Source organism: Danio rerio, chromosome 24 (genome assembly GCF_049306965.1).
Source record: "Danio rerio strain Tuebingen ecotype United States chromosome 24, GRCz12tu, whole genome shotgun sequence".
NCBI lineage: Eukaryota > Metazoa > Chordata > Actinopteri > Cypriniformes > Danionidae > Danio > Danio rerio.
In genome coordinates, this window is record NC_133199.1 from 29,787,048 (window position 1) to 29,812,521 (window position 25,474).

The window sequence follows — 25,474 nt, forward strand, 5'->3', positions numbered from 1 at the left end:
AAAATTCACTGATGTTGATCCTGGACAATCAAGATTAATATTCAGTAATCTTGATCCTGGACCATCAAGATTTAAATTATGTGATGTTGATCCTGGACCATCAAGATTCAAATTCAGTGGTGTTGATCCTGGACCATCAATATTCAAATTCAGTGGTGTTGATCCTGCACCATCAAGATTCAAATTCAGTGGTGTTGATCCAGGACCATCAATATTAAAATTCAGTGATGTTGATCCTGGACCATCAAGATAAAAATTCACTGATGTTGATCCTGGACCATCAAAATTAAAATTCAGTGATGTTGGTCCTGGACCATCAATATTCAAATTCACTGATATTGATCCTGGACCATCAAGATTCAAATTCAGTGATGTTGATCCTGGACCATCATGATTCAAATTCACTGATGTTGATCCTGGACCATCAAAATTAAAATTCAGTGATGTTGGTCCTGGACCATCAATATTCAAATTCAGTGATGTTGATCCTGGACCATCAAGATTCAAATTCAGTGATGTTGATCCTGGACCATCAAGATTAAAATTCACTGATGTTGATCCTGGACCATCAAGATTCAAATTCAGTGATGTTGATCCTGGACCATCATGATTCAAATTCACTGATGTTGATCCTGGACCATCAAAATTAAAATTCAGTGATGTTGGTCCTGGACCATCAATATTCAAATTCAGTGATGTTGATCCTGGACCATCAAGATTCAAATTCAGTGATGTTGATCCTGGACCATCAAGATTAAAATTCACTGATGTTGATCCTGGACCATCAAGATTAAAATTCACTGATGTTGATCCTGAACCATCAAGATTAATATTCAGTAATGTTGATCCTGGACCATCAAGATTTAAATTATGTGATGTTGATCCTGGACCATCAAGATTCAAATTCAGTGGTGTTGATCCTGGACCATCAATATTCAAATTCAGTGGTGTTGATCCTGCACCATCAAGATTCAAATTCAGTGGTGTTGATCCAGGACCATCAATATTAAAATTCAGTGATGTTGATCCTGGACCATCAAGATAAAAATTCACTGATGTTGATCCTGGACCATCAAAATTAAAATTCAGTGATGTTGATCCTGGACCATCAATATTAAAATTCAGTGATGTTGATCCTGGACCATCATGATTTAAATTCACTGATGTTGATCCTGGACCATCAAAATTAAAATTCAATGATGTTGGTCCTGGACCATCAATATTCAAATTCACTGATATTGATCCTGGACCATCAAGATTCAAATTCAGTGATGTTGATCCTGGACCATCAATATTAAAATTCAGTGATGTTGATCCTGGACCATCAAGATTAATATTCAGTAATGTTGATCCTGGACCATCAAGATTTAAATTATGTGATGTTGATCCTGGACCATCAAGATTCAAATTCAGTGGTGTTGATACTGGACCATCAATATTAAAATTCAGTGATGTTGATCCTGGACCATCAAAATTAAAATTCAGTGATGTTGGTCCTGGACCATCAATATTCAAATTCACTGATATTGATCCTGGACCATCAGAATTCAAATTCAGTGGTGTTGATCCTGGACCATCATGATTCAAATTCACTGATGTTGATCCTTGACCATCAAGATAATATTTCACTGATGTTGATCCTGGACCATCAATATTCAAATTCAGTGGTGTTGATCCTGGACCATCATGATTCAAATTCACTGATGTTGTTCCTGGACCATCAATATTCAAATTCAGTGGTGTTGATCCTGGACCATCAAGATTCAAATTCAGTGGTGTTGATCCAGGACCATCAATATTAAAATTCAGAGATGTTGATCCTGGACCATCAAAATTAAAATTCACTGATGTTGATCCTGGACCATCAAGATTCAAATTCTCTGATGTTGATCCTGGACCATCAAGATAATAATTCACTGATGTTGATCCTTGACCATCAATATAAAAATTCACTGATGTTGATCCTGGACCATCAAAATTAAAATTCAGTGATGTTGGTCCTGGACCATCAAGATTAAAATTCACTGATGTTGATCCTGGACCGTCAAGATTAATATTCAGTAATGTTGATCATGGACAATCAAGATTCAAATTCAGTGGTGTTGATTTAGGACCATCAATATTAAAATTCAGTGATGTTGATCCTGGACCATCAAGATTAAAATTCACTGATGTTGATCCTGGACCATCAAGATAATAATTCACTAATGTTGATCCTGGACCATCAAGATTAAAATTCACTGATGTTAATCCTGGACCATCAAGATAATATTTCACTGATGTTGATCCTGGACCATCAATATTCAAATTCAGTGATGTTGGTCCTGGACCATCAATATTCAAATTCACTGATGTTGATCCTGGACCATCAAGATTAATATTCAGTAATGTTGATCCTGGACCATCAAGATTCAAATTCAGTGGTGTTGATCCAGGACCATCAAGATTCAAATTCAGTGATGTTGATCCTGGACCATCAAAATTAAAATTCACTGAAGTTGACCCTGGACCATTAAGAATTAAATTTACTGATGTTGATCCTGGACCATCAAAATTAAAATTTAATTAAGTTGATCCTGGACCTTCAAGATAAAAATTCACTGATGTTGATCCAGGACCATCAAGATTCAAATTCAGTGATGTTGATCCTGGACCATCATGATTCAAATTCACTGATGTTGATCCTGGACCATCAAGATTAATATTCAGTCATGTTGATCCTGGACCATCAAGATTCAAATTCAGTGATGTTGATCCTGGACCATCAAGATTAAAATTCACTGATGCTGATCCAGGACCATCAAGATTCAAACTCAGTGATGTTGATCCTGGACCATCAAGATTCAAATTCAGTGATGTTGATCCTGGACCATCAAGATTAAAATTCACTGATGTTGATCCTGGACCATCAAGATTAAAATTCACTGATGTTGATCCTGGACATTCAAGATTAATATTCAGTAATGTTGATCCTGGACCATCAAGATTTAAATTATGTGATGTTGATCCTGGACCATCAAGATTCAAATTCAGTGGTGTTGATCCTGGACCATCAATATTCAAATTCAGTGGTGTTGATCCTGCACCATCAAGATTCAAATTCAGTGGTGTTGATCCAGGACCATCAATATTAAAATTCAGTGATGTTGATCCTGGACCATCAAGATAAAAATTCACTGATGTTGATCCTGGACCATCAAAATTAAAATTCAGTGATGTTGGTCCTGGACCATCAATATTCAAATTCACTGATATTGATCCTGGACCATCAAGATTCAAATTCAGTGATGTTGATCCTGGACCATCATGATTCAAATTCACTGATGTTGATCCTGGACCATCAAAATTAAAATTCAGTGATGTTGGTCCTGGACCATCAAGATTCAAATTCAGTGATGTTGATCCTGGACCATCAAGATTCAAATTCAGTGATGTTGATCCTGGACCATCAAGATTAAAATTCACTGATGTTGATCCTGGACCATCAAGATTCAAATTCAGTGATGTTGATCCTGGACCATCATGATTCAAATTCACTGATGTTGATCCTGGACCATCAAAATTAAAATTCAGTGATGTTGGTCCTGGACCATCAATATTCAAATTCAGTGATGTTGATCCTGGACCATCAAGATTCAAATTCAGTGATGTTGATCCTGGACCATCAAGATTAAAATTCACTGATGTTGATCCTGGACCATCAAGATTAAAATTCACTGATGTTGATCCTGAACCATCAAGATTAATATTCAGTAATGTTGATCCTGGACCATCAAGATTTAAATTATGTGATGTTGATCCTGGACCATCAAGATTCAAATTCAGTGGTGTTGATCCTGGACCATCAATATTCAAATTCAGTGGTGTTGATCCTGCACCATCAAGATTCAAATTCAGTGGTGTTGATCCAGGACCATCAATATTAAAATTCAGTGATGTTGATCCAGGACCATCAAGATAAAAATTCACTGATGTTGATCCTGGACCATCAAAATTAAAATTCAGTGATGTTGGTCCTGGACCATCAATATTCAAATTCACTGATATTGATCCTGGACCATCAAGATTCAAATTCAGTGATGTTGATCCTGGACCATCAATATTAAAATTCAGTGATGTTGATCCTGGACCATCATGATTCAAATTCACTGATGTTGATCCTGGACCATCAAGATTAAAATTCAGTGATGTTGGTCCTGGACCATCAATATTCAAATTCACTGATATTGATCCTGGACCATCAAGATTCAAATTCAGTGATGTTGATCCTGGACCATCAATATTAAAATTCAGTGATGTTGATCCTGGACCATCAAGATTAAAATTCACTGATGTTGATCCTGGACCATCAAGATTAATATTCAGTAATGTTGATCCTGGACCATCAAGATTTAAATTATGTGATGTTGATCCTGGACCATCAAGATTCAAATTCAGTGGTGTTGATACTGGACCATCAATATTAAAATTCAGTGATGTTGATCCTGGACCATCAAGATTCAAATTCAGTGATGTTGATCCTGGACCATCAATATTAAAATTCAGTGATGTTGATCCTGGACCATCATGATTCAAATTCACTGATGTTGATCCTGGACCATCAAGATTAAAATTCAGTGATGTTGGTCCTGGACCATCAATATTCAAATTCACTGATATTGATCCTGGACCATCAAGATTCAAATTCAGTGATGTTGATCCTGGACCATCAATATTAAAATTCAGTGATGTTGATCCTGGACCATCAAGATTAAAATTCACTGATGTTGATCCTGGACCATCAAGATTAATATTCAGTAATGTTGATCCTGGACCATCAAGATTTAAATTATGTGATGTTGATCCTGGACCATCAAGATTCAAATTCAGTGGTGTTGATCCTGGACCATCAATATTCAAATTCAGTGGTGTTGATCCTGCACCATCAAGATTCAAATTCAGTGGTGTTGATCCAGGACCATCAATATTAAAATTCAGTGATGTTGATCCAGGACCATCAAGATAAAAATTCACTGATGTTGATCCTGGACCATCAAAATTAAAATTCAGTGATGTTGGTCCTGGACCATCAATATTCAAATTCACTGATATTGATCCTGGACCATCAAGATTCAAATTCAGTGATGTTGATCCTGGACCATCAATATTAAAATTCAGTGATGTTGATCCTGGACCATCATGATTCAAATTCACTGATGTTGATCCTGGACCATCAAGATTAAAATTCAGTGATGTTGGTCCTGGACCATCAATATTCAAATTCACTGATATTGATCCTGGACCATCAAGATTCAAATTCAGTGATGTTGATCCTGGACCATCAATATTAAAATTCAGTGATGTTGATCCTGGACCATCAAGATTAAAATTCACTGATGTTGATCCTGGACCATCAAGATTAATATTCAGTAATGTTGATCCTGGACCATCAAGATTTAAATTATGTGATGTTGATCCTGGACCATCAAGATTCAAATTCAGTGGTGTTGATACTGGACCATCAATATTAAAATTCAGTGATGTTGATCCTGGACCATCAAAATTAAAATTCAGTGATGTTGGTCCTGGACCATCAATATTCAAATTCACTGATATTGATCCTGGACCATCAGAATTCAAATTCAGTGGTGTTGATCCTGGACCATCATGATTCAAATTCACTGATGTTGATCCTGGACCATCAAGATTAAAATTCACTGATGCTGATCCAGGACCATCAAGATTCAAACTCAGTGATGTTGATCCTGGACCATCAAGATTCAAATTCAGTGATGTTGATCCTGGACCATCAAGATTAAAATTCACTGATGTTGATCCTGGACCATCAAGATTAAAATTCACTGATGTTGATCCTGGACCATCAAGATTAATATTCAGTAATGTTGATCCTGGACCATCAAGATTTAAATTATGTGATGTTGATCCTGGACCATCAAGATTCAAATTCAGTGGTGTTGATCCTGGACCATCAATATTCAAATTCAGTGGTGTTGATCCTGCACCATCAAGATTCAAATTCAGTGGTGTTGATCCAGGACCATCAATATTAAAATTCAGTGATGTTGATCCTGGACCATCAAGATAAAAATTCACTGATGTTGATCCTGGACCATCAAAATTAAAATTCAGTGATGTTGGTCCTGGACCATCAATATTCAAATTCACTGATATTGATCCTGGACCATCAAGATTCAAATTCAGTGATGTTGATCCTGGACCATCATGATTCAAATTCACTGATGTTGATCCTGGACCATCAAAATAAAAATTCAGTGATGTTGGTCCTGGACCATCAATATTCAAATTCAGTGATGTTGATCCTGGACCATCAAGATTCAAATTCAGTGATGTTGATCCTGGACCATCAAGATTAAAATTCACTGATGTTGATCCTGGACCATCAAGATTCAAATTCAGTGATGTTGATCCTGGACCATCATGATTCAAATTCACTGATGTTGATCCTGGACCATCAAAATTAAAATTCAGTGATGTTGGTCCTGGACCATCAATATTCAAATTCAGTGATGTTGATCCTGGACCATCAAGATTCAAATTCAGTGATGTTGATCCTGGACCATCAAGATTAAAATTCACTGATGTTGATCCTGGACCATCAAGATTAAAATTCACTGATGTTGATCCTGAACCATCAAGATTAATATTCAGTAATGTTGATCCTGGACCATCAAGATTTAAATTATGTGATGTTGATCCTGGACCATCAAGATTCAAATTCAGTGGTGTTGATCCTGGACCATCAATATTCAAATTCAGTGGTGTTGATCCTGCACCATCAAGATTCAAATTCAGTGGTGTTGATCCAGGACCATCAATATTAAAATTCAGTGATGTTGATCCTGGACCATCAAGATAAAAATTCACTGATGTTGATCCTGGACCATCAAAATTAAAATTCAGTGATGTTGGTCCTGGACCATCAATATTCAAATTCACTGATATTGATCCTGGACCATCAAGATTCAAATTCAGTGATGTTGATCCTGGACCATCAATATTAAAATTCAGTGATGTTGATCCTGGACCATCATGATTCAAATTCACTGATGTTGATCCTGGACCATCAAAATTAAAATTCAGTGATGTTGGTCCTGGACCATCAATATTCAAATTCACTGATATTGATCCTGGACCATCAAGATTCAAATTCAGTGATGTTGATCCTGGACCATCAATATTAAAATTCAGTGATGTTGATCCTGGACCATCAAGATTAAAATTCACTGATGTTGATCCTGGACCATCAAGATTAATATTCAGTAATGTTGATCCTGGACCATCAAGATTTAAATTATGTGATGTTGATCCTGGACCATCAAGATTCAAATTCAGTGGTGTTGATACTGGACCATCAATATTAAAATTCAGTGATGTTGATCCTGGACCATCAAAATTAAAATTCAGTGATGTTGGTCCTGGACCATCAATATTCAAATTCACTGATATTGATCCTGGACCATCAGAATTCAAATTCAGTGGTGTTGATCCTGGACCATCATGATTCAAATTCACTGATGTTGATCCTTGACCATCAAGATAATATTTCACTGATGTTGATCCTGGACCATCAATATTCAAATTCAGTGGTGTTGATCCTGGACCATCATGATTCAAATTCACTGATGTTGTTCCTGGACCATCAATATTCAAATTCAGTGGTGTTGATCCTGGACCATCAAGATTCAAATTCTCTGATGTTGATCCTGGACCATCAAGATAATAATTCACTGATGTTGATCCTTGACCATCAATATAAAAATTCACTGATGTTGATCCTGGACCATCAAAATTAAAATTCAGTGATGTTGGTCCTGGACCATCAAGATTAAAATTCACTGATGTTGATCCTGGACCATCAAGATTAATATTCAGTAATGTTGATCATGGACAATCAAGATTCAAATTCAGTGGTGTTGATTTAGGACCATCAATATTAAAATTCAGTGATGTTGATCCTGGACCATCAAGATTAAAATTCACTGATGTTGATCCTGGACCATCAAGATAATAATTCACTAATGTTGATCCTGGACCATCAAGATTAAAATTCACTGATGTTAATCCTGGACCATCAAGATAATATTTCACTGATGTTGATCCTGGACCATCAATATTCAAATTCAGTGATGTTGGTCCTGGACCATCAATATTCAAATTCACTGATGTTGATCCTGGACCATCAAGATTAATATTCAGTAATGTTGATCCTGGACCATCAAGATTCAAATTCAGTGGTGTTGATCCAGGACCATCAAGATTCAAATTCAGTGATGTTGATCCTGGACCATCAAGATTAAAATTTACTGATTTTGATCCTGGACCATCAAAATTAAAATTCAGTTATGTTGGTCCTGGACCATCAATATTCAAATTCACTGATGTTGATCCTGGACCATCAAGATTCAAATTCAGTGGTGTTGATCCAGGACCATCAAGATTCAAATTCAGTGATGTTGATCCTGGACCATCAAAATTAAAATTCACTGAAGTTGACCCTGGACCATTAAGAATTAAATTTACTGATGTTGATCCTGGACCATCAAAATTAAAATTTAATTAAGTTGATCCTGGACCTTCAAGATAAAAATTCACTGATGTTGATCCAGGACCGTCAAGATTCAAATTCAGTTATGTTGATCCTGGACCATCAAGATAAAAATTCACTGATGTTGATCCAGGACCATCAAAATTTAAATTCAGTGATGTTGATCCTGGACCATCATGATTCAAATTCACTGATGTTGATCCCGGACCATCAAGATTAATATTCAGTCATGTTGATCCTGGACCATCAAGATTTAAATTATGTGATATTGATCCTGGACCATCAAGATTCAAATTCAGTGATGTTGATCCTGGACCATCAAGATTCAAATTCAGTGATGTTGATCCTGGACCATCAAGATTAAAATTCACTGATGCTGATCCAGGACCATCTAGATTCAAACTCAGTGATGTTGATCCTGGACCATCAAGATTCAAATTCAGTGATGTTGATCCTGGACCATCAAGATTAAAATTCACTGATGTTGATCCTGGACCATCAAAATTAAAATTCAGTGATGTTGGTCCTGGACCATCAATATTCAAATTCGCTGATATTGATCCTGGACCATCAAGATTCAAATTCAGTGGTGTTGATCCTGGACCATCAAGATTAAAATTCACTGATGTTGATCCAGGACCATCAAAATTTAAATTCAGTGATGTTGATCCTGGACCATCAAGATTAAAATTCACTGATGCTGATCCAGGACCATCAAGATTCAAACTCAGTGATGTTGATCCTGGACCATCAAGATTCAAATTCAGTGATGTTGATCCTGGACCATCAAGATTAAAATCCGCTGATATTGATCCTGGACCATCAAGATAATAATTCACTGATGTTGATCTTGGACCATCAAGATTAAAATTCACTGATGTTGATCCTGGACCATCAATATTCAAATTCAGTGATGTTGATCCTGGACCATCAAGATAAAAATTTACTTATGTTGATCCTGGACCATCAAGATTTAAATTCAGTGGTGTTGATTCTGGACCATCAAGATTCAAATTCACTGATGTTGAATCTGGACCATCAAGATTCAAAGGCATTGATGTTGATCCTGGACCATTAAGATTAATATTCGTTGAGGTTGATCCTGGACCATCAAGATTAATATTTCTTGATGTTGATCTTGGACCATCAAGATAATAATTCACTTATTCACTTCATGATTCAAATTCACTGATGTTGATCCTGGACCATCAAGAATAAAATTTACTGATGTTGATCCTGGATCATCAAAATTAAAGTTCACTGATGTTGATCCTGGACCATCAAGATTCAAAGGCATTGATGTTGATCCTGGACCATCAATATTAAAATTCAGTGATGTTGATCCTGGACCATCAAGAATTAAATTCACTGATGTTGATCCTGGACAATCAAGATTAAAATTCACTGATGTTGATCCTGGACCATAAAGATTCAAATTCACTGATGTTGATCCTGGACCATCAAGATTAATATTCGTTGAGGTTGATCCTGGACCATCAAGAATTAAATTCACTGATGTTGACCCTGGACCATTAAGATTTAAAATCAGTGGTGTTGTTCCTGGACCATCAAGAATTAAATTCAGTGATGTTGATCCTGGACCATCAAGACAAAAATTCACTGATGTTGATCCTGGACTATCATGATTCAAATTCAGTGATGTTGATCCTGGACCATCAAGATTAAAATTTACTGATGTTGATCCTGGACCATCAAGATTAAAACTCAGTGGTGTTGATCCAGGACCATCAATATTAAAAGTCAGTGATGTTGATCCTGGACCATCAAAATTAAAATTCACTGATGCTGATCCAGGACCATCAAGATTCAAACTCAGTAATGTTGATCCTGGACCATTAAGATTAAAATTCAATGATGTTGACCCTGGACCATCAAAATTAAAATTCAGTGATGTTGGTCCTGGTCCATCAATATTAAAATTCAGTGATGTTGATCCTGGACCATCATGATTCAAATTCACTTATGTTGATCCTGGACCATCAAGATTAAAATTCACTGATGTTGATCCTGGACCATCAAGAATATAATTTACTGATGTTGATCCTGGACCATCAAGATTAAAATTCACTGATGTTGATCCTGGACCATTAAGAATAAAATTTACTGATGTTGATCCTGGACCAGCAAAATTAAAATATACTGATGTTGATCCTGGACCATCAAGAATTAAATTCACTGATGTTGATCGTGGACCATCAAGATAATAATTCACTTATGTTGATCCTGGACCATCAAGATTAAAATTCACTTCTGTTGATCCTGGACCATCAAGATTCAAACTCAGTAATGTTGATCCTGGACCATTAAGATTAAAATTCAGTGGAGTTGATCCAGGACCATCAAGATTCAAATTCAGTGATGTTGATCCTGGACCATCAAGATTAAAATTCACTTCTGTTGATCCTGGACCATCAAGATTAAAATTCACTGATGTTGATCCTGGAACATCAAAATTAAAACTCAGTGAAGTTGATCCTGGACCATTAAGATTCAAATTCAGTGGTGTTGATCCAGGACCATCAAGATTCAAATTCAGTGATGTTGATCCTGGACCATCAAAATTCAAATTTAATGAAGTTGATCCTTGACCATCAAAATTAATATTCAGTCATGTTGATCCTGGACCATCAAGATTTAAATTATGTGATGTTGATCCTGGACCATCAAAATAAAAATTCACTGATGTTGATCCAGGACCATCAAGATTCAAATTCAGTTATGTTGATCCTGGACCATCAATATTAAAATTCAGTGATGTTGATCCTGGACCATCATGATTCAAATTCACTGATGTTGATCCTGGACCCTCAAGATTCAAACTCAGTGATGTTGATCCTGGACCATCAAGATTCAAATTCACTGATGCTGATCCAGGACCATCAAGATTCAAACTCAGTGATGTTGATCCTGGACCATCAAGATTAAAATTCACTGATGTTGATCCTGGACCATCAAGATTAAAATTCACTGATGTTGATCCTGGACCATCAAGATTAATATTCAGTAATGTTGTTCCTGGACCATCAAGATTTAAATTATGTGATGTTGATCCTGGACCATCAATATTCAAATTCAGTGGTGTTGATCCTGGACCATCAATATTCAAATTCAGTGGTGTTGATCCAGGACCATCAAGATTCAAATTCAGTGGTGTTGATCCAGGACCATCAATATTAAAATTCAGTGATGTTGATCCTGGACCATCAAGATAAAAATTCACTGATGTTGATCCTGGACCATCAAAAATAAAATTCAGTGATGTTGGTCCTGGACCATCAATATTCAAATTTGTTGATATTGATCCTGGACCATCAAGATTCAAATTCAGTGGTGTTGATCCAGGACCATCAAGATTCAAATTCAGTGATGTTGATCCTGGACCATCAAAATTAAAATTCACTGAAGTTGACCCTGGACCATTAAGAATTAAAATTCAATTAAGTTGATCCTGGACCTTCAAGATAAAAATTCACTGATGTTGATCCAGGACCATCAAGATTCAAATTCACTGATGTTGATCCTGGACCATCAAGATTAAAATTCACTGATGTTGATCCTGGACCATCAAGATTAATATTCAGTCATGTTGATCCTGGACCATCAAGATTTAAATTATGTGATGTTGATCCTGGACCATCAAGATTCAAATTCAGTGGGGTTGATCCTGGACCATCAATATTCAAATTCAGTGGTGTTGATCCTGGACCATCAAGATTCAAATTCAGTGGTGTTGATCCAGGACCATTAATATTAAAATTCAGTGATGTTGATCCTTGACCATCAAGATAAAAATTCACTGATGTTGATCCTGGACCATCAAAATTAAAATTCAGTGATGTTGGTGATGGACCATCAATATTCAAATTCGCTGATATTGATCCTGGACCATCAAGATTCAAATTATGTGGTGTTGATCCAGGACCATCAAAATTAAAATTCACTGAAGTTAACCCTGGACCATTAAGAAATAAAATTCAATTAAGTTGATCCTGGACCTTCAAGATAAAAATTCACTGATGTTGATCCAGGACCATCAAGATTCAAATTCAGTTATGTTGATCCTGGACCATCAAGATAAAAAGTCAGTGATGTTGATCCTGGACCATCAATATTAAAATTCAGTGATGTTGATGCTGGACCATCATGATTCAAATTCACTGATGTTGATCCTGGACCATCAAGATTAAAACTTAGTAATGTTGATCCTGGACCATCAAGAATAATAATTAGTAATGTTGGTCCTGGACCATCAAAATTAAAATTCACTGATGCTGATCCAGGACCATCAAGATTCAAACTCAGTGATGTTGATCCTGGACCATCAAGATTCAAATTCAGTGATGTTGATCCTGGACCATCAAGATTAAAATTCACTGATGTTGATCCTGGACCATCAAGATTAAAATTCACTGATGTTGTTCCTGGACCATCAAGATTAATATTCAGTAATGTTGATCCTGGACCATCAAGATTTAAATTATGTGATGTTGATCCTGGACCATCAAGATTCAAATTCAGGGGTGTTGATCCAGGACCATCAATATTAAAATTCAGTGATGTTGATGCTGGACCATCAAGATTAAAATTCACTGATGTTGATCCTGGACAATCAAGATAATTCACTGATGTTGATCCTGGACCATCAAGATTAAAATTTACTGATGTTGATCCTGGACCATCAAGATAAAAATTTACTTATGTTCATCCTGGACCATCAAGATTCAAATTCACTGGTGTTGATCCTGGACCATCAAGATTCAAATTCAGTGGTGTTGATCCTGGACCATCAAGATTCAAATTCACTGATGTTGATCCTGGACCTTCATGATTCCAATTCACTGATGTTGAATCTGGACCATCAAGATTCAAAGGCATTGATGTTGATCCTGGACCATCAATATTAAAATTCAGTGATGTTGATCCTGGACCATCAAGAATTAAATTCACTGATGTTGATCCTGGACAATCAAGATTAAAATTCACTGATGTTGATCCTGGACCATAAAGATTCAAATTCACTGATGTTGATCCTGGACCATCAAGATTAATATTCGTTGAGGTTGATCCTGGACAATCAAGAATTAAATTCAGTGATGTTGATCCTGGACCATCAAGACAAAAATTTACTGATGTTGATCCTGGACTATCATGATTCAAATTCAGTGATGTTGATCCTGGACCATCAAGATTAAAATTCAGTGGTGTTGATCCTGGACCATCAAGATTCAAATTTACTGATGTTGATCCTGGACCATCAAAATTAAAATTCACTGATGTTGATCCTGGACCATCAAGATTAAAACTCAGTGATGTTGATCCTGGACCATCAAGAATAATAATAAGTGATGTTGATCCTAGACCATCAAGATTCAAATTCAGTGGTGTTGATCCTGGACCATCAAGATAGAATTCACTGATGTTGATCCTGGACCATTAAGAATAAAAGTTACTGATGTTGATCCTGGACCATCAAGATTCAAAGGCATTGATGTTGATCCTGGACTATCAAGATTAAAACTTTGTAATGTTGATCCTGGACCATCACGAATAATAATTAGTAATGTTGATCCTGGAACATCAAGATAAAAATTCACTGATGTTGATCCTGGACCATCAAAATTAAAATTCACTGATGTTGATCCTGGCCTATCAAGATTCAAATTCACTGATATTGATCCTGGACCATCAAGAATAAAATTTACTGATGTTGATCCTGGACCAACAAAATTAAAATATACGGATGTTGATCCTGGACCATCAAGAATTAAATTCACTGATGTTGATCCTGGACCATCAAGATTAAAATTCACTTATGTTGATCCTGGACCATCAAGATTAAAATTCAGTGGTGTTGATCCTGGACCATCAAGATTAAAATTCACTTATGTTGATCCTGGACCATCAAGATTAAAATTCAGTGGTGTTGATCCTGGACCATCAAGATTAAAACTCAGTGATGTTGATCCTGGACCATCAAGAATAATAATAAGTGATGTTGATCCTGGACCATCAAGATTCAAATTCAGTGGTGTTGATCCTGGACCATCAAGATAGAAATTCACTGATGTTGATCCTGGACCATCAAGAATAAAATTTACTGATGTTGATCCTGGACCATCAAGAATAAAATTTACTGATGTTGATCCTGGACCAGCAAAATTAAAATATACGGATGTTGATCCTGGACCATCAAGAATTAAATTCACTGATGTTGATCCTTGACCATCAAGATTAAAATTCACTTATGTTGATCCTGGACCATCAAGATTAAAATTCACTGATGTTGATCCTTGACCATCAAAATTAAAATTCACTGAAGTTGATCCTTGACCATCAAGATAAAAATTCACTGATGTTGATCCTGGACCATCAAGATAAAAATTGACTGATGTTGATCCTGGACTATCATGATTCAAATTCAGTGATGTTGATCCTGGACCATCAATATTAAATTTCACTGATGCTGATCCTGGACCATCAAGATTAAAATTCAGTGGTGTTGATCCTGGACCATCAAGATTCAAATTCACTGATGCTGATCCTGGACCATCAAGATTAAAACTCAGGGATGTTGATCCTGGACCATCAAGAATATTAAAAAGTGATGCTGATCCTGGACTATCAAGATTCAAATTCAGTGGTGTTGATCCTGGACCATCATGATTCAAATTCACTGATGTTGATCCTGGACCATCAAGATTAAAATTCACTGATGTTGATCCTGGACCATCAAGATAATAATTCACTTATGTTGATCCTGGACCATCAAGATTAAAATTCACTGATGTTGATCCTGGACCAGCAAAATTAAAATATACAGATGTTGATCCTGGACCATCAAGAATTAAATTCACTGATGTTGATCCTGGACCATCAAGATTAAAATTCACTGATATTGATCCTGGACCATCAAAATTAAAACTCAGTGATGTTGATCCTGGACCATTAAGATTCAAATTCAGTGATGTTGATCCTGGACCGTCAAAATCTAAATTCACTGAAGTTGATCCTGGACCATCAATAAGTAAATTCACTGATGTTGATTCTGGGCCATCAAGATTCAAAGGCATTGATGTTGATCCTGGACCATCAAGATTAATATTCGTTGAGGTTGATCCTGGACCATCAAGATTAATATTCCTTGATGTTGATCCTCGACCATCAAGAATTAAATTCACTGATGTTGATCCTGGACCATCAAGATTAAAACTCAGGGATGTTGATCCTGGACCATCAAGAATAATAATCAGTAATGTTGATCCTGGACCATCAAGATTCAAATTCAGTGATGTTAATCCTGGACCATCAAGATTCAAAATCACTGATGTTGATCCTGGACCATCAAGATTAATATTTGTTGATGTTGATCCTTAACCATCAAGATTAATAATCAGTTATGTTGATCCTGGACCATCAAGATTAATAATCAGTTATGCTGATCCTGGACCATACAGATTCAAATTATGTGGTGTTGATCCTGGACCATCAAGATAAAAATTCAGTGATGTTGATCCTGGACCATCAAGATAAATATTCACTGGTGTTGATCCTGGACCGTCAAGATTCAAATTCAGTGGTGTTGATCCTGGACCATCAAGAATTAAAATTCACTGATGTTGATCCTGGACCATCAAGATGAAAATTCACTGATGTTGATCCTGGACCATCAATATTAAGTTTCACTCATGCTGATCCTGGACCATCAAGATTAAAATTCAGTGGTGTTGATCCTGGACCATTAAGATAAAAATTCACTTATGTTGATCCTGGACCATCAAGATTAAAATTTACTGATGTTGATCCTGGACCATCAAAAATTTAATTCACTGATGTTGATCCTGGACCATCAAAATTAAAATTCAGTGATGTTGATCCTGGACTATCATGATTCAAATTCACTGATGTTGATTCTGGACCATCAATATTCAAAGGCATTGATGTTGATCCTGGACCATAAAGATTAATATTTGTTGAGGTTGATCCTGGACCTTCAAGAATAATAATAATGATGTTGATCCTGGACCATCAAGATTTAAATTCAGTGGTGTTGATCCTGGACCATCAAAAAAGAAATTCACTAATGTTGATCCAGGACCATCAAAATTAAAATATACGGATGTTGATCCTGGACCATCAAGATTAAAATTCACTGATGTTGATCCTGGACCATTAAGATTAATATTCATTGAGGTTGATCCAGGACCATCAAGATTCAAATTCAGTGATGTTGATCTTGGATCATCAAGAGTAAAATTCACTGATACTGATCCTGGACCATCACAATAAAAATATGAGGATGTTGATCCTGGACCATTAAGATTAATAATCAGTGATGTTGATCCTGGACCATCAATGTTAAAATTCACTGATGTTGATCCTGGAACATCAAGATTAATATTTGTTGATGTTGTTCCTGGACCATCGAGATTATTATTCAGTGGTGTTGATCCTGGACCATCAAGATTCAAATTCGCTGATGTTGATCCTGGACCATCAAGATAAAAATTCACTAATGTTGATTCTGGACCATCTAAACTAAAATTCATTGATGTTAATCCTGGACCATCAAGAATTAAATTCACTGATGTTGATCTTGGACCATCAAAATTAATAAACAGTGATGTTGATCCTGGACGATCAAGATTAATAATCAGTGATGTTGATCCTGGACCATCAAGATTAATAATCAGTGATGTTGATCCTGGACCATCAAGATTCAAATTAAGTGGTGTTGATCCAGGACCATCAAGATTCAAATTCACTGATGTTGATCCAGGACCATCAAAATTAAAATATACAGATGTTGATCCTGGACCATCAAGATTAAAATTCACTGATGTTGATCCAGGACCATCAAAATTAAAATATACGGATGTTGATCCTGGACCATCGAGATTAATATTTGTTGAGGTTGATCCTGGACCATCAAGATTAATTTTCCTTGATGATGATCCTGGACCATCAAGAATAATAATCAGTGATGTTGATCCTGGACCATCAAAATTCAGATTGAGTGGTGTTAATCCAGGACCATCAAGATTCAAATTTACTGATGTTGATCCAGGACCATCAAAATTAAAATTCACTGATGTTGATCCAGGACCATCAAAATTAAAATATACGGATGTTGATCCTGGACCATCAAGAATAAAATTTACGAATGTTGATCCTGGACCATCAAAATAAAAATAAACGGATGTTGATCCTGGACCATCAAGATTAATAATTAGTGATGTTGATCCTGGACCATCAAGAGTAAAATTCACTGATGTTGATCCTGGACCATCAAAATTAAAATTCACTGTTGTTGATGCTGGACCATCAAGATTCAAATTCACCGATGTTGATTCTGGACCATCAAGATTCAAAGGCATGGATGTTAATCCTGAACCATTTAGATTAATATTCCTTGATGTTGATCCTGGACCATAAAGATTAAAACTCAGTGATGTTGATTCTGGACCATCAAGATTCAAATTCAGTGGTGTTGTTCCTGGACCATCAAGATAAAAATTCACTGATGTTGATCCTGGACCATCAAAATTAAAATTCACTGATGTTGATCCTGGCCCATCAAGATTCAAATTCACTGATATTGATCCTGGACCATCAAGAATAAAATTTACTGATGTTGATCCTGGACCATCAAAATTAAAATATACGGATGTTGATCCTGGACCATCAAGTTTAAAATTCACTGATGTTGATCCTGGACCATTAAGATTAAAAATCAGTGATGTTGATCCTGGAACATCAAGATTAAAATTCACTTATGTTGATCCTGGACCATCAAAAGTAAAATTCACTGATTTTATTCTGGACAATCAAGATTCAAATTTACAGATTTTAATCCTGGACCATCAAAATTAAAATTCACTGATGTTGATTCTGGACCATCAAGATTAATATTTGTTGTTGTTGATCCTGGACCATCAAGATTAAAATTCAGTGATGTTGATCTTGGATCATCAAGAGTAAAATTCAGTGATGTTGATCCTGGACAATCAAGATTCAAATTTACAGATGTTTATCCTGGACCATCAAGATCAATATTCGTTTATGTTGATCCCGGACCATCAAGATTAAAATATACCGATGTTGATCCTGGACCATCAAGATTCAAATTCACTGATGTTGATCCTGGACCATCAAGGTTCTAATTTGAAGATGTTGATCTTGGGCCATCAAGATAAATATTCACTGATGTTGATCCTGGACCATCAAGATTCAAATTTAGTGGTGTTGATCCTGGACTATCAAGATAAAAATTCACTTATGTTGATCCTGGAACATCAAAATTAAAATTTACTGATGTTGAATCTGGACCATCAAGAATTAAAATATACTGATGTTGATCCTGGACCATCAAGAATTAAAATATACTGATGTTGATCCTGGACCATCAAAATTAAAATATACCGATGTTTATCCCAGACAATCAAGATTCAAATTCACTGATGTTGATCCTGGACCATCAAGATGAATACTTAGTGATGTTGATCCTGGACCATCAAATTTAAAATTCAGTGATGTTGATCCTGGACCATCAAGATTAAAATTCACTGATGTTGATCCTGGACAATCAAGATTCAAATTCACTGATGTTGATCCTGGATCATCAAGAGTAAAATTCACTGATGTTATTCTGGACCACCAAGATTGAAATTCACTGATGTTGATCCTGGATCATCAAGATTCAAATTCCCTGATGTTGATCCTTGACCATGTGCAGTGCACATGCCCTTTTTAGTCTTAGTTAGAAATGCCCTTCCAAAATGATCTGAAGTGCCCCAGCGACATCCCCGCTTTTCAGTTCGGGTGCGACAACCAACAACCCCCCCCCCCCCCCCCTCCCTCCCCACGCTCTTTAAAAAATTTTATTCTCAACATGCCCTTTGGATAGTCTCTGCACGGGGCTGATGGGCGGACATATAAGAGATCTGCTAATGAATCACAGCTTTAAAACGATTCTCAGTCCTTATCGGTGTTTGCACTCGGTAAACAGTCGTTAAGTGCGGTGAACTGATGATGACCTTCACGGTCAAACGGCAGGGTTTAGGACCGCGCTTAACAGCGAATTTCAGTTATAGTTACGGAAATACAGTATTATGACAACACTAAAAAGCTGTTAAAATGCAACTTTTTAAAAGAGAAACATTACTTAGGAAATCATTTGAAATGTAACTGAAAATATTTAACCAGCAGTGAGCTTGACAGCCATAAAGAGACAGTTAATTTAACACTACATCTTTATATAACTGTTCGTATAACCATCTTAATAACGTACATGTTGATACAACAAAATACTGAATTACCTGAAGCATCGCAGAGTTGCCCTCAAATAAAACTTCGAGGCTAAATGTAGCCTACTGTCTTCTTCAGAGTTTACAGTTTAAAACTAAATGGATTTAAAAGTATGATTAGGAAAATCGCACAAAAAACCACACTGTGATGAAATCGATCGAGTGACATTTGCATCTCAATCAATCAATCAATCAATCAATCAATCAAGCCTTTATTTGTCACTACACTTTCGTATAGCGAAATTGGACCCCCCAGACCATACATCACAAACAACTTTTCAGGGGAGACAGATCTTAGGAGGTAGCATTTAGAATCGAAGAAAGATACATTTGGACAGTTAGGCTAAAAAACACCCCCTCAGCTTGCCCTTGATTAGGACAAAGTGAGAAAAGGGAGAAAAACCATTGTAACATGGTCACAAAGTGACTCATATTCGATGTTTTAACAAACAAAATGCATCAAAGTACACCATATGTCATAATATTTGCACATTTACTCACATAAATAGATAAAATTATGTTTTAAGACGTTAAACAAGAGCGCTTACCTATATGCACAAGGGAGCAGTAAATGGCGAGGACGAAACTCCAACAAGTTCTCTGCAGGGGGTAGATTGAGGGGCGGAGCTTAACAGAGCAAAGTTAACAACGTAGAATACAACTCTGTTCATTTTCACCAACACAAGGGGGTGTCTTTGACTGTTTTTTCCAATCCCTCCCCAAACCCCGCTGTAATTCGCACCCTCACTATGACCTTCGTAAATAAACAATCTACTGATTTGAAAAAGGCATGCAGTCTCATGAATAATTATGAGGCACTGAAACCTTGTTGATTACTGTAGTCATCTGTCTCGTCACAACCTTTTTCAGCAACACAAGCCAATTTTAACCCCATAGAAAACTTACAATTAGATGGTTATCGAAAGGTAACATCCTCTTGTGTAATGTGCACATGCTTTAAACATAAAAAACCTTAGCAATTAAGTAGCTGTTTAATTACCCTTTAAAAACTTTTTTTTTAACTGATGTTTTCATGAGTTTTGATAAATTTTGAAAGAAATCAACACATGCACAATATGTTGAAGGGGAAATATGCACGATTTTACATCATCGGTTTGTTTAGTTCAGAGGCCAAGATATCAGTTTCTGGATACATTATATAATCTACAGTAATACACAGATAGAATGAGACACAGATTGTGTAATATTTATTACATGGGCATGTTTTTTGAATATCCTCTAAAGAAAATTCTGATAGTACTTTCACCAGATTCTGATGTTGCTCTTCAGTATTTTCTATCAGCTTTTTCAAGCAATATATGAAAGGAACAAAACAACGAAAGACATTAGATTTTTGTCAGTGTATATATAGTTTATATAAATGACCACACCCCCTTTTTATATTCTGAGTGAATATACAGAGACAATATATGTTGATGCATTTAAACAAAACAGATTTATTAAACAACTACTTTCATTAAAATAAGAATGTGGTCTCCTATCATGCTTAGGAGTAGAAAGATCAAATATTTATATATTTACAAACTACTAAATTTAACTAAATGTAACATTTGATTGCTATCTTGATGTTTCCTCTTTATTAAATAATTATATGTTAATTCACAGGCATGTACTTTCTTTTTACAAGTAAAAAAACCTTCCTAATTTTGTTTTGTAGCAATTTTTGTGATATATCAATGTAATTAAAAAAAACTTCACTAGGTACACCTTACTAGTATCGGGTTGGACCTCCTTTTGCCTTCAGAACTGCCTTTGTGGCATATATTTAACAAGGTATTGGAAATATTCCTCACAGATTTTGCTCCATATTGACATGATAGCATCACGCAGAGGCCATTTGAGTACAGTTACCTCATTGTTATATTCAAGAAACCAATCTGAGATGAATCATCAACAAGGCATTTGCGGCCACAGTACTGCCACTGGATATTTTCTCTTTTTCGGACCATTCTTTGTAAACCCTAGAGATGGTTGTGCGTGAAAATCTCAGTAGATCAGGATTTTCTGAAAAACTCACGTTAAAAAAGTGAGTCACTCCAAATTCACTTAAATCACCTTTCTTCTCCATTTTGATGCTCAGTTTGAACTGCAGCAGATCATCTTGACCATGTCTACATGCCTAAATGCATTACTGCCATGAGTTACTGCCATGTGATGGCTGATTAGAAATTTGCATAAAAAAGCAGTTAAACAGATGTACCTAATACAGTGGCTGGTGAGTGTATGTTGTGTAATTTAGATACAAGTACATTTCTATATAGTTTTTTTAATTATCCAATAAATTACCATTTTATTGCACAAGACCCATCAATACACATTTTTTACAAATAATAATTTCCTTCGTCAAAATGTAGCGTGTTAGTGTGCGTTTTGTGTGTATATATACTGTATGTGTGTGTGACTGCAAATGTATGTTTATTCATTGAGATTTTGGAAGAAAATGAGATTAAAGGGTTTACTGAGAACAGTCTGTCTCATCCTGAACCAACATTTCCAGGGAGAGATTCGATACCCTTATTCTAACACACATTCACACAAACACACATCTATTCCTCTATTCTATAGACTACCACAATTATATTTGATATCCCATCTTTAATCAGTTTAAACACTCCTCATACTCCTCAGAGGCCAAAGTAAAGCCAAACTTAGCAGAACTCGTAGTTCTAGCCTCCAGTGATGCCAGCAGAACAACTCTGTCCCTCTTATGGCTGATCCCCTCGGCCTGTCCTGTCCAGAAAAACAGCATTACAGGGCAGATTAAGACCTTCAATTTTCGGAGGAATGCTCTTGGGAACAGCGGCCAGAGGTCTATTACAGTAAGCAGGGGAAAGGAGTCCAGCCTGTGGCGTTACATCACTGTTCCTGAGGGATATTTTAATCAGCGTGGACATGAGGCGAACAGGGCGCTGGTTTCAGACCTGCCGCCTGTCAATCAGGCCCTGTCGCCCCGCAGACCTGGCGTAGTGCGGTAGATTATAGTCAAGGTCGGGACAGACCAGACATATGTCCAGAGTTTGAGAGGAAATAAAGGAGGTCAAAGGAAGAATTGCATGCTGGGATTTGTATTTCCAGAGTGTGTTTTTGTCATGCAAAATTACCTTTGCTTGCTTAGATTTCTACGTGGATTGAATTAATAGCAACACTGATGGCTGTTAAGTGCACTGCAGCCAGTATTACTTGAGAGACTCGGGGTCTTGATATATTAAGGGATACATTCTTTTGCATTCTTTGATTAGAAGTAAAAAATTGTCAGAAATTTATTTGGACTTTTATATTGTTGTTAACCAATATTCAAAAATCATTCACATTGACTGAATCCTTTTTGCATGTTTTTCATACTTTAATGTTGCTGAGCAATTTAAAACAATTTTTTTGATACATTTAAATATTCATCAAAGATAACAGACGTAAACACATCATGCAGTTTGAAAATTGTTTTTTTTAAATAGTAAGGGGGAAACAATTCTGAAACTATATAGCACTGTGAAAAGTGTTTGCACCTTAAACCTAATAACTGTTGGGCCACACTTAGTATACTGTATAAGAAAAATTATAAGTAATAATATAACAATGTAATTTCTCAGGATTTAAAATTTGCTTTGTTCTACAAATTACTGATTATATTTCTTAAATAAAAAAGCAACATATGCTCATTCTGAAAATGTAGCCCTGTATATGTTTCTGGAGATCGTGAATTGTGTAGCCAGAAGAACACATGGCTGCATTTCGTATTTAAAACGAACGCTATGGGGCGGTATGACGCCGTTTCTTTTCGCATTAACCTTCGTATGGACGGCTTTTCCACTTGTGCCAGTTTGTCCGGTAGCTCGACTCGTACATCGGCAGACTTAAGATGCAGAGAGAAGATAACAGTGATAACGGGGTTTGAGTCTAGTAAAGAACTGTTCCAGAAAGCAGAAAAGACAAAAACAGAAGTAAAAAACAAAATAAACAGTAACACTTTACAATAAGGTTCATTAGTTAATGCATTTACTAACATGAACTAATCATGAACAACACTTGTACAGCATTTATTAATCATAATTGAGCATTTACTAATGCAATATTAACATTCATGTCCATGCTTGTTAACATTAGTTAATGCACCATGAGTTAACATGAACTAACAATGAACTACTGTATTTTCATTAACTAATGTTTGTTAACGTGAATAAATACTGTAGTAAATGTATTGTTCATGGTTTGTTCATGTTAGTAAATGCACTACTTAACATTAACTAATGAACCTTATTGTAAAGTGTGACCAAATAAACAAGTAAATGACAGGGTGAGAATGTGGTAAAACGTGGTAAAAATCATGCGAGGGCTTTTCTTTTTCTGGATTGCTTTTCAAAACACTGTGGTTGGGATTGGGAAAGTGGGTGGGCGGGTCAATCGATGCTTTTTAAAACACTATTGGTTGGGTTTAGGGAAGGGGGAGGGTGGAGGATCTATCAATTGGTCAGTTGTTCAGTCAGTAAGTCGACAGCATCCTCGGGTGGATTTACACGAGAAAAGCATGCGCGAATGGCACTCGCAAGAGAAATTTAGGATCTGAAAATGTGTACACAGCGGCCTCTGTCGGACTCATGTAAACAAAAACTGCAAAAAAACATAGCTCCTTGGATGTATTTTGTTTTCTCCAGAAATGTATATAGTGGTACACTTTCAGAATGAGACAGGGTTGAAAAAATTTTGTATTTAGAGCATAAAGTGACAATTGGTTAAAAAGTTGCCATGTTGTTATTTTGCCCACTTGACTTTCATACACAATGCTGGAAGTCAAAGTTCTATAAGAGCAGCTAACCAGACCTATAGCATTATTCATTAATTCTCCTTCGGCTTAGTCCCTGATTTATTAAACTAGGAAACACCCATACTTTCTCTCATTCACACACACAATCAGACACTACCTAGTAGGGCAGGCACACAACATCAGAAGACTTTAATATTAGGCTAGATTTAGGTCATGACGTCAGGTGACCAAAGTCAATGTCTTGCCAGTGTCTAATGACAAGATTGTTTTATGTTCAATAACGACGTTAAATTACGTTGATATTTGGTTGATTTTAGGTTGTGCTGTAAACTGACTAAAATTTAACATCTTACAGATGTCATAGTGGTAACGTCTACACAACCTCAAGGTGCAACATGATTAGACGCTGATATTTGGTTGATTTTAGGTTGGACATTGACGTCGGCCTAACGTTGGGTTGTGACGTCAACCCAATTTTCATTTCCAAACAAAATCCACAATGTCAAGTTACAATGTCAATATGATGTCATGCTGACGTCCTGTGCCTGCAGGGTATGTACTACATAACAATTTAATTTATTTAATTCAACTATACCGCATATCTTTGGACTGTGGGGGACACCGAAGCACCTAGAGGGGGCATACAAACTTCATACAGAAATACTAACTGGCCCAGCTGGGACTCGAACCAGTGACAATGTTGCTGTGAGGCGATAGTGCTAACCACCATGCTAGCCACCTTGTCAATGTAGCATTTTTGTTAATACAAATAAATCAACTAATGTCATGGTTGGAAAAACAGAT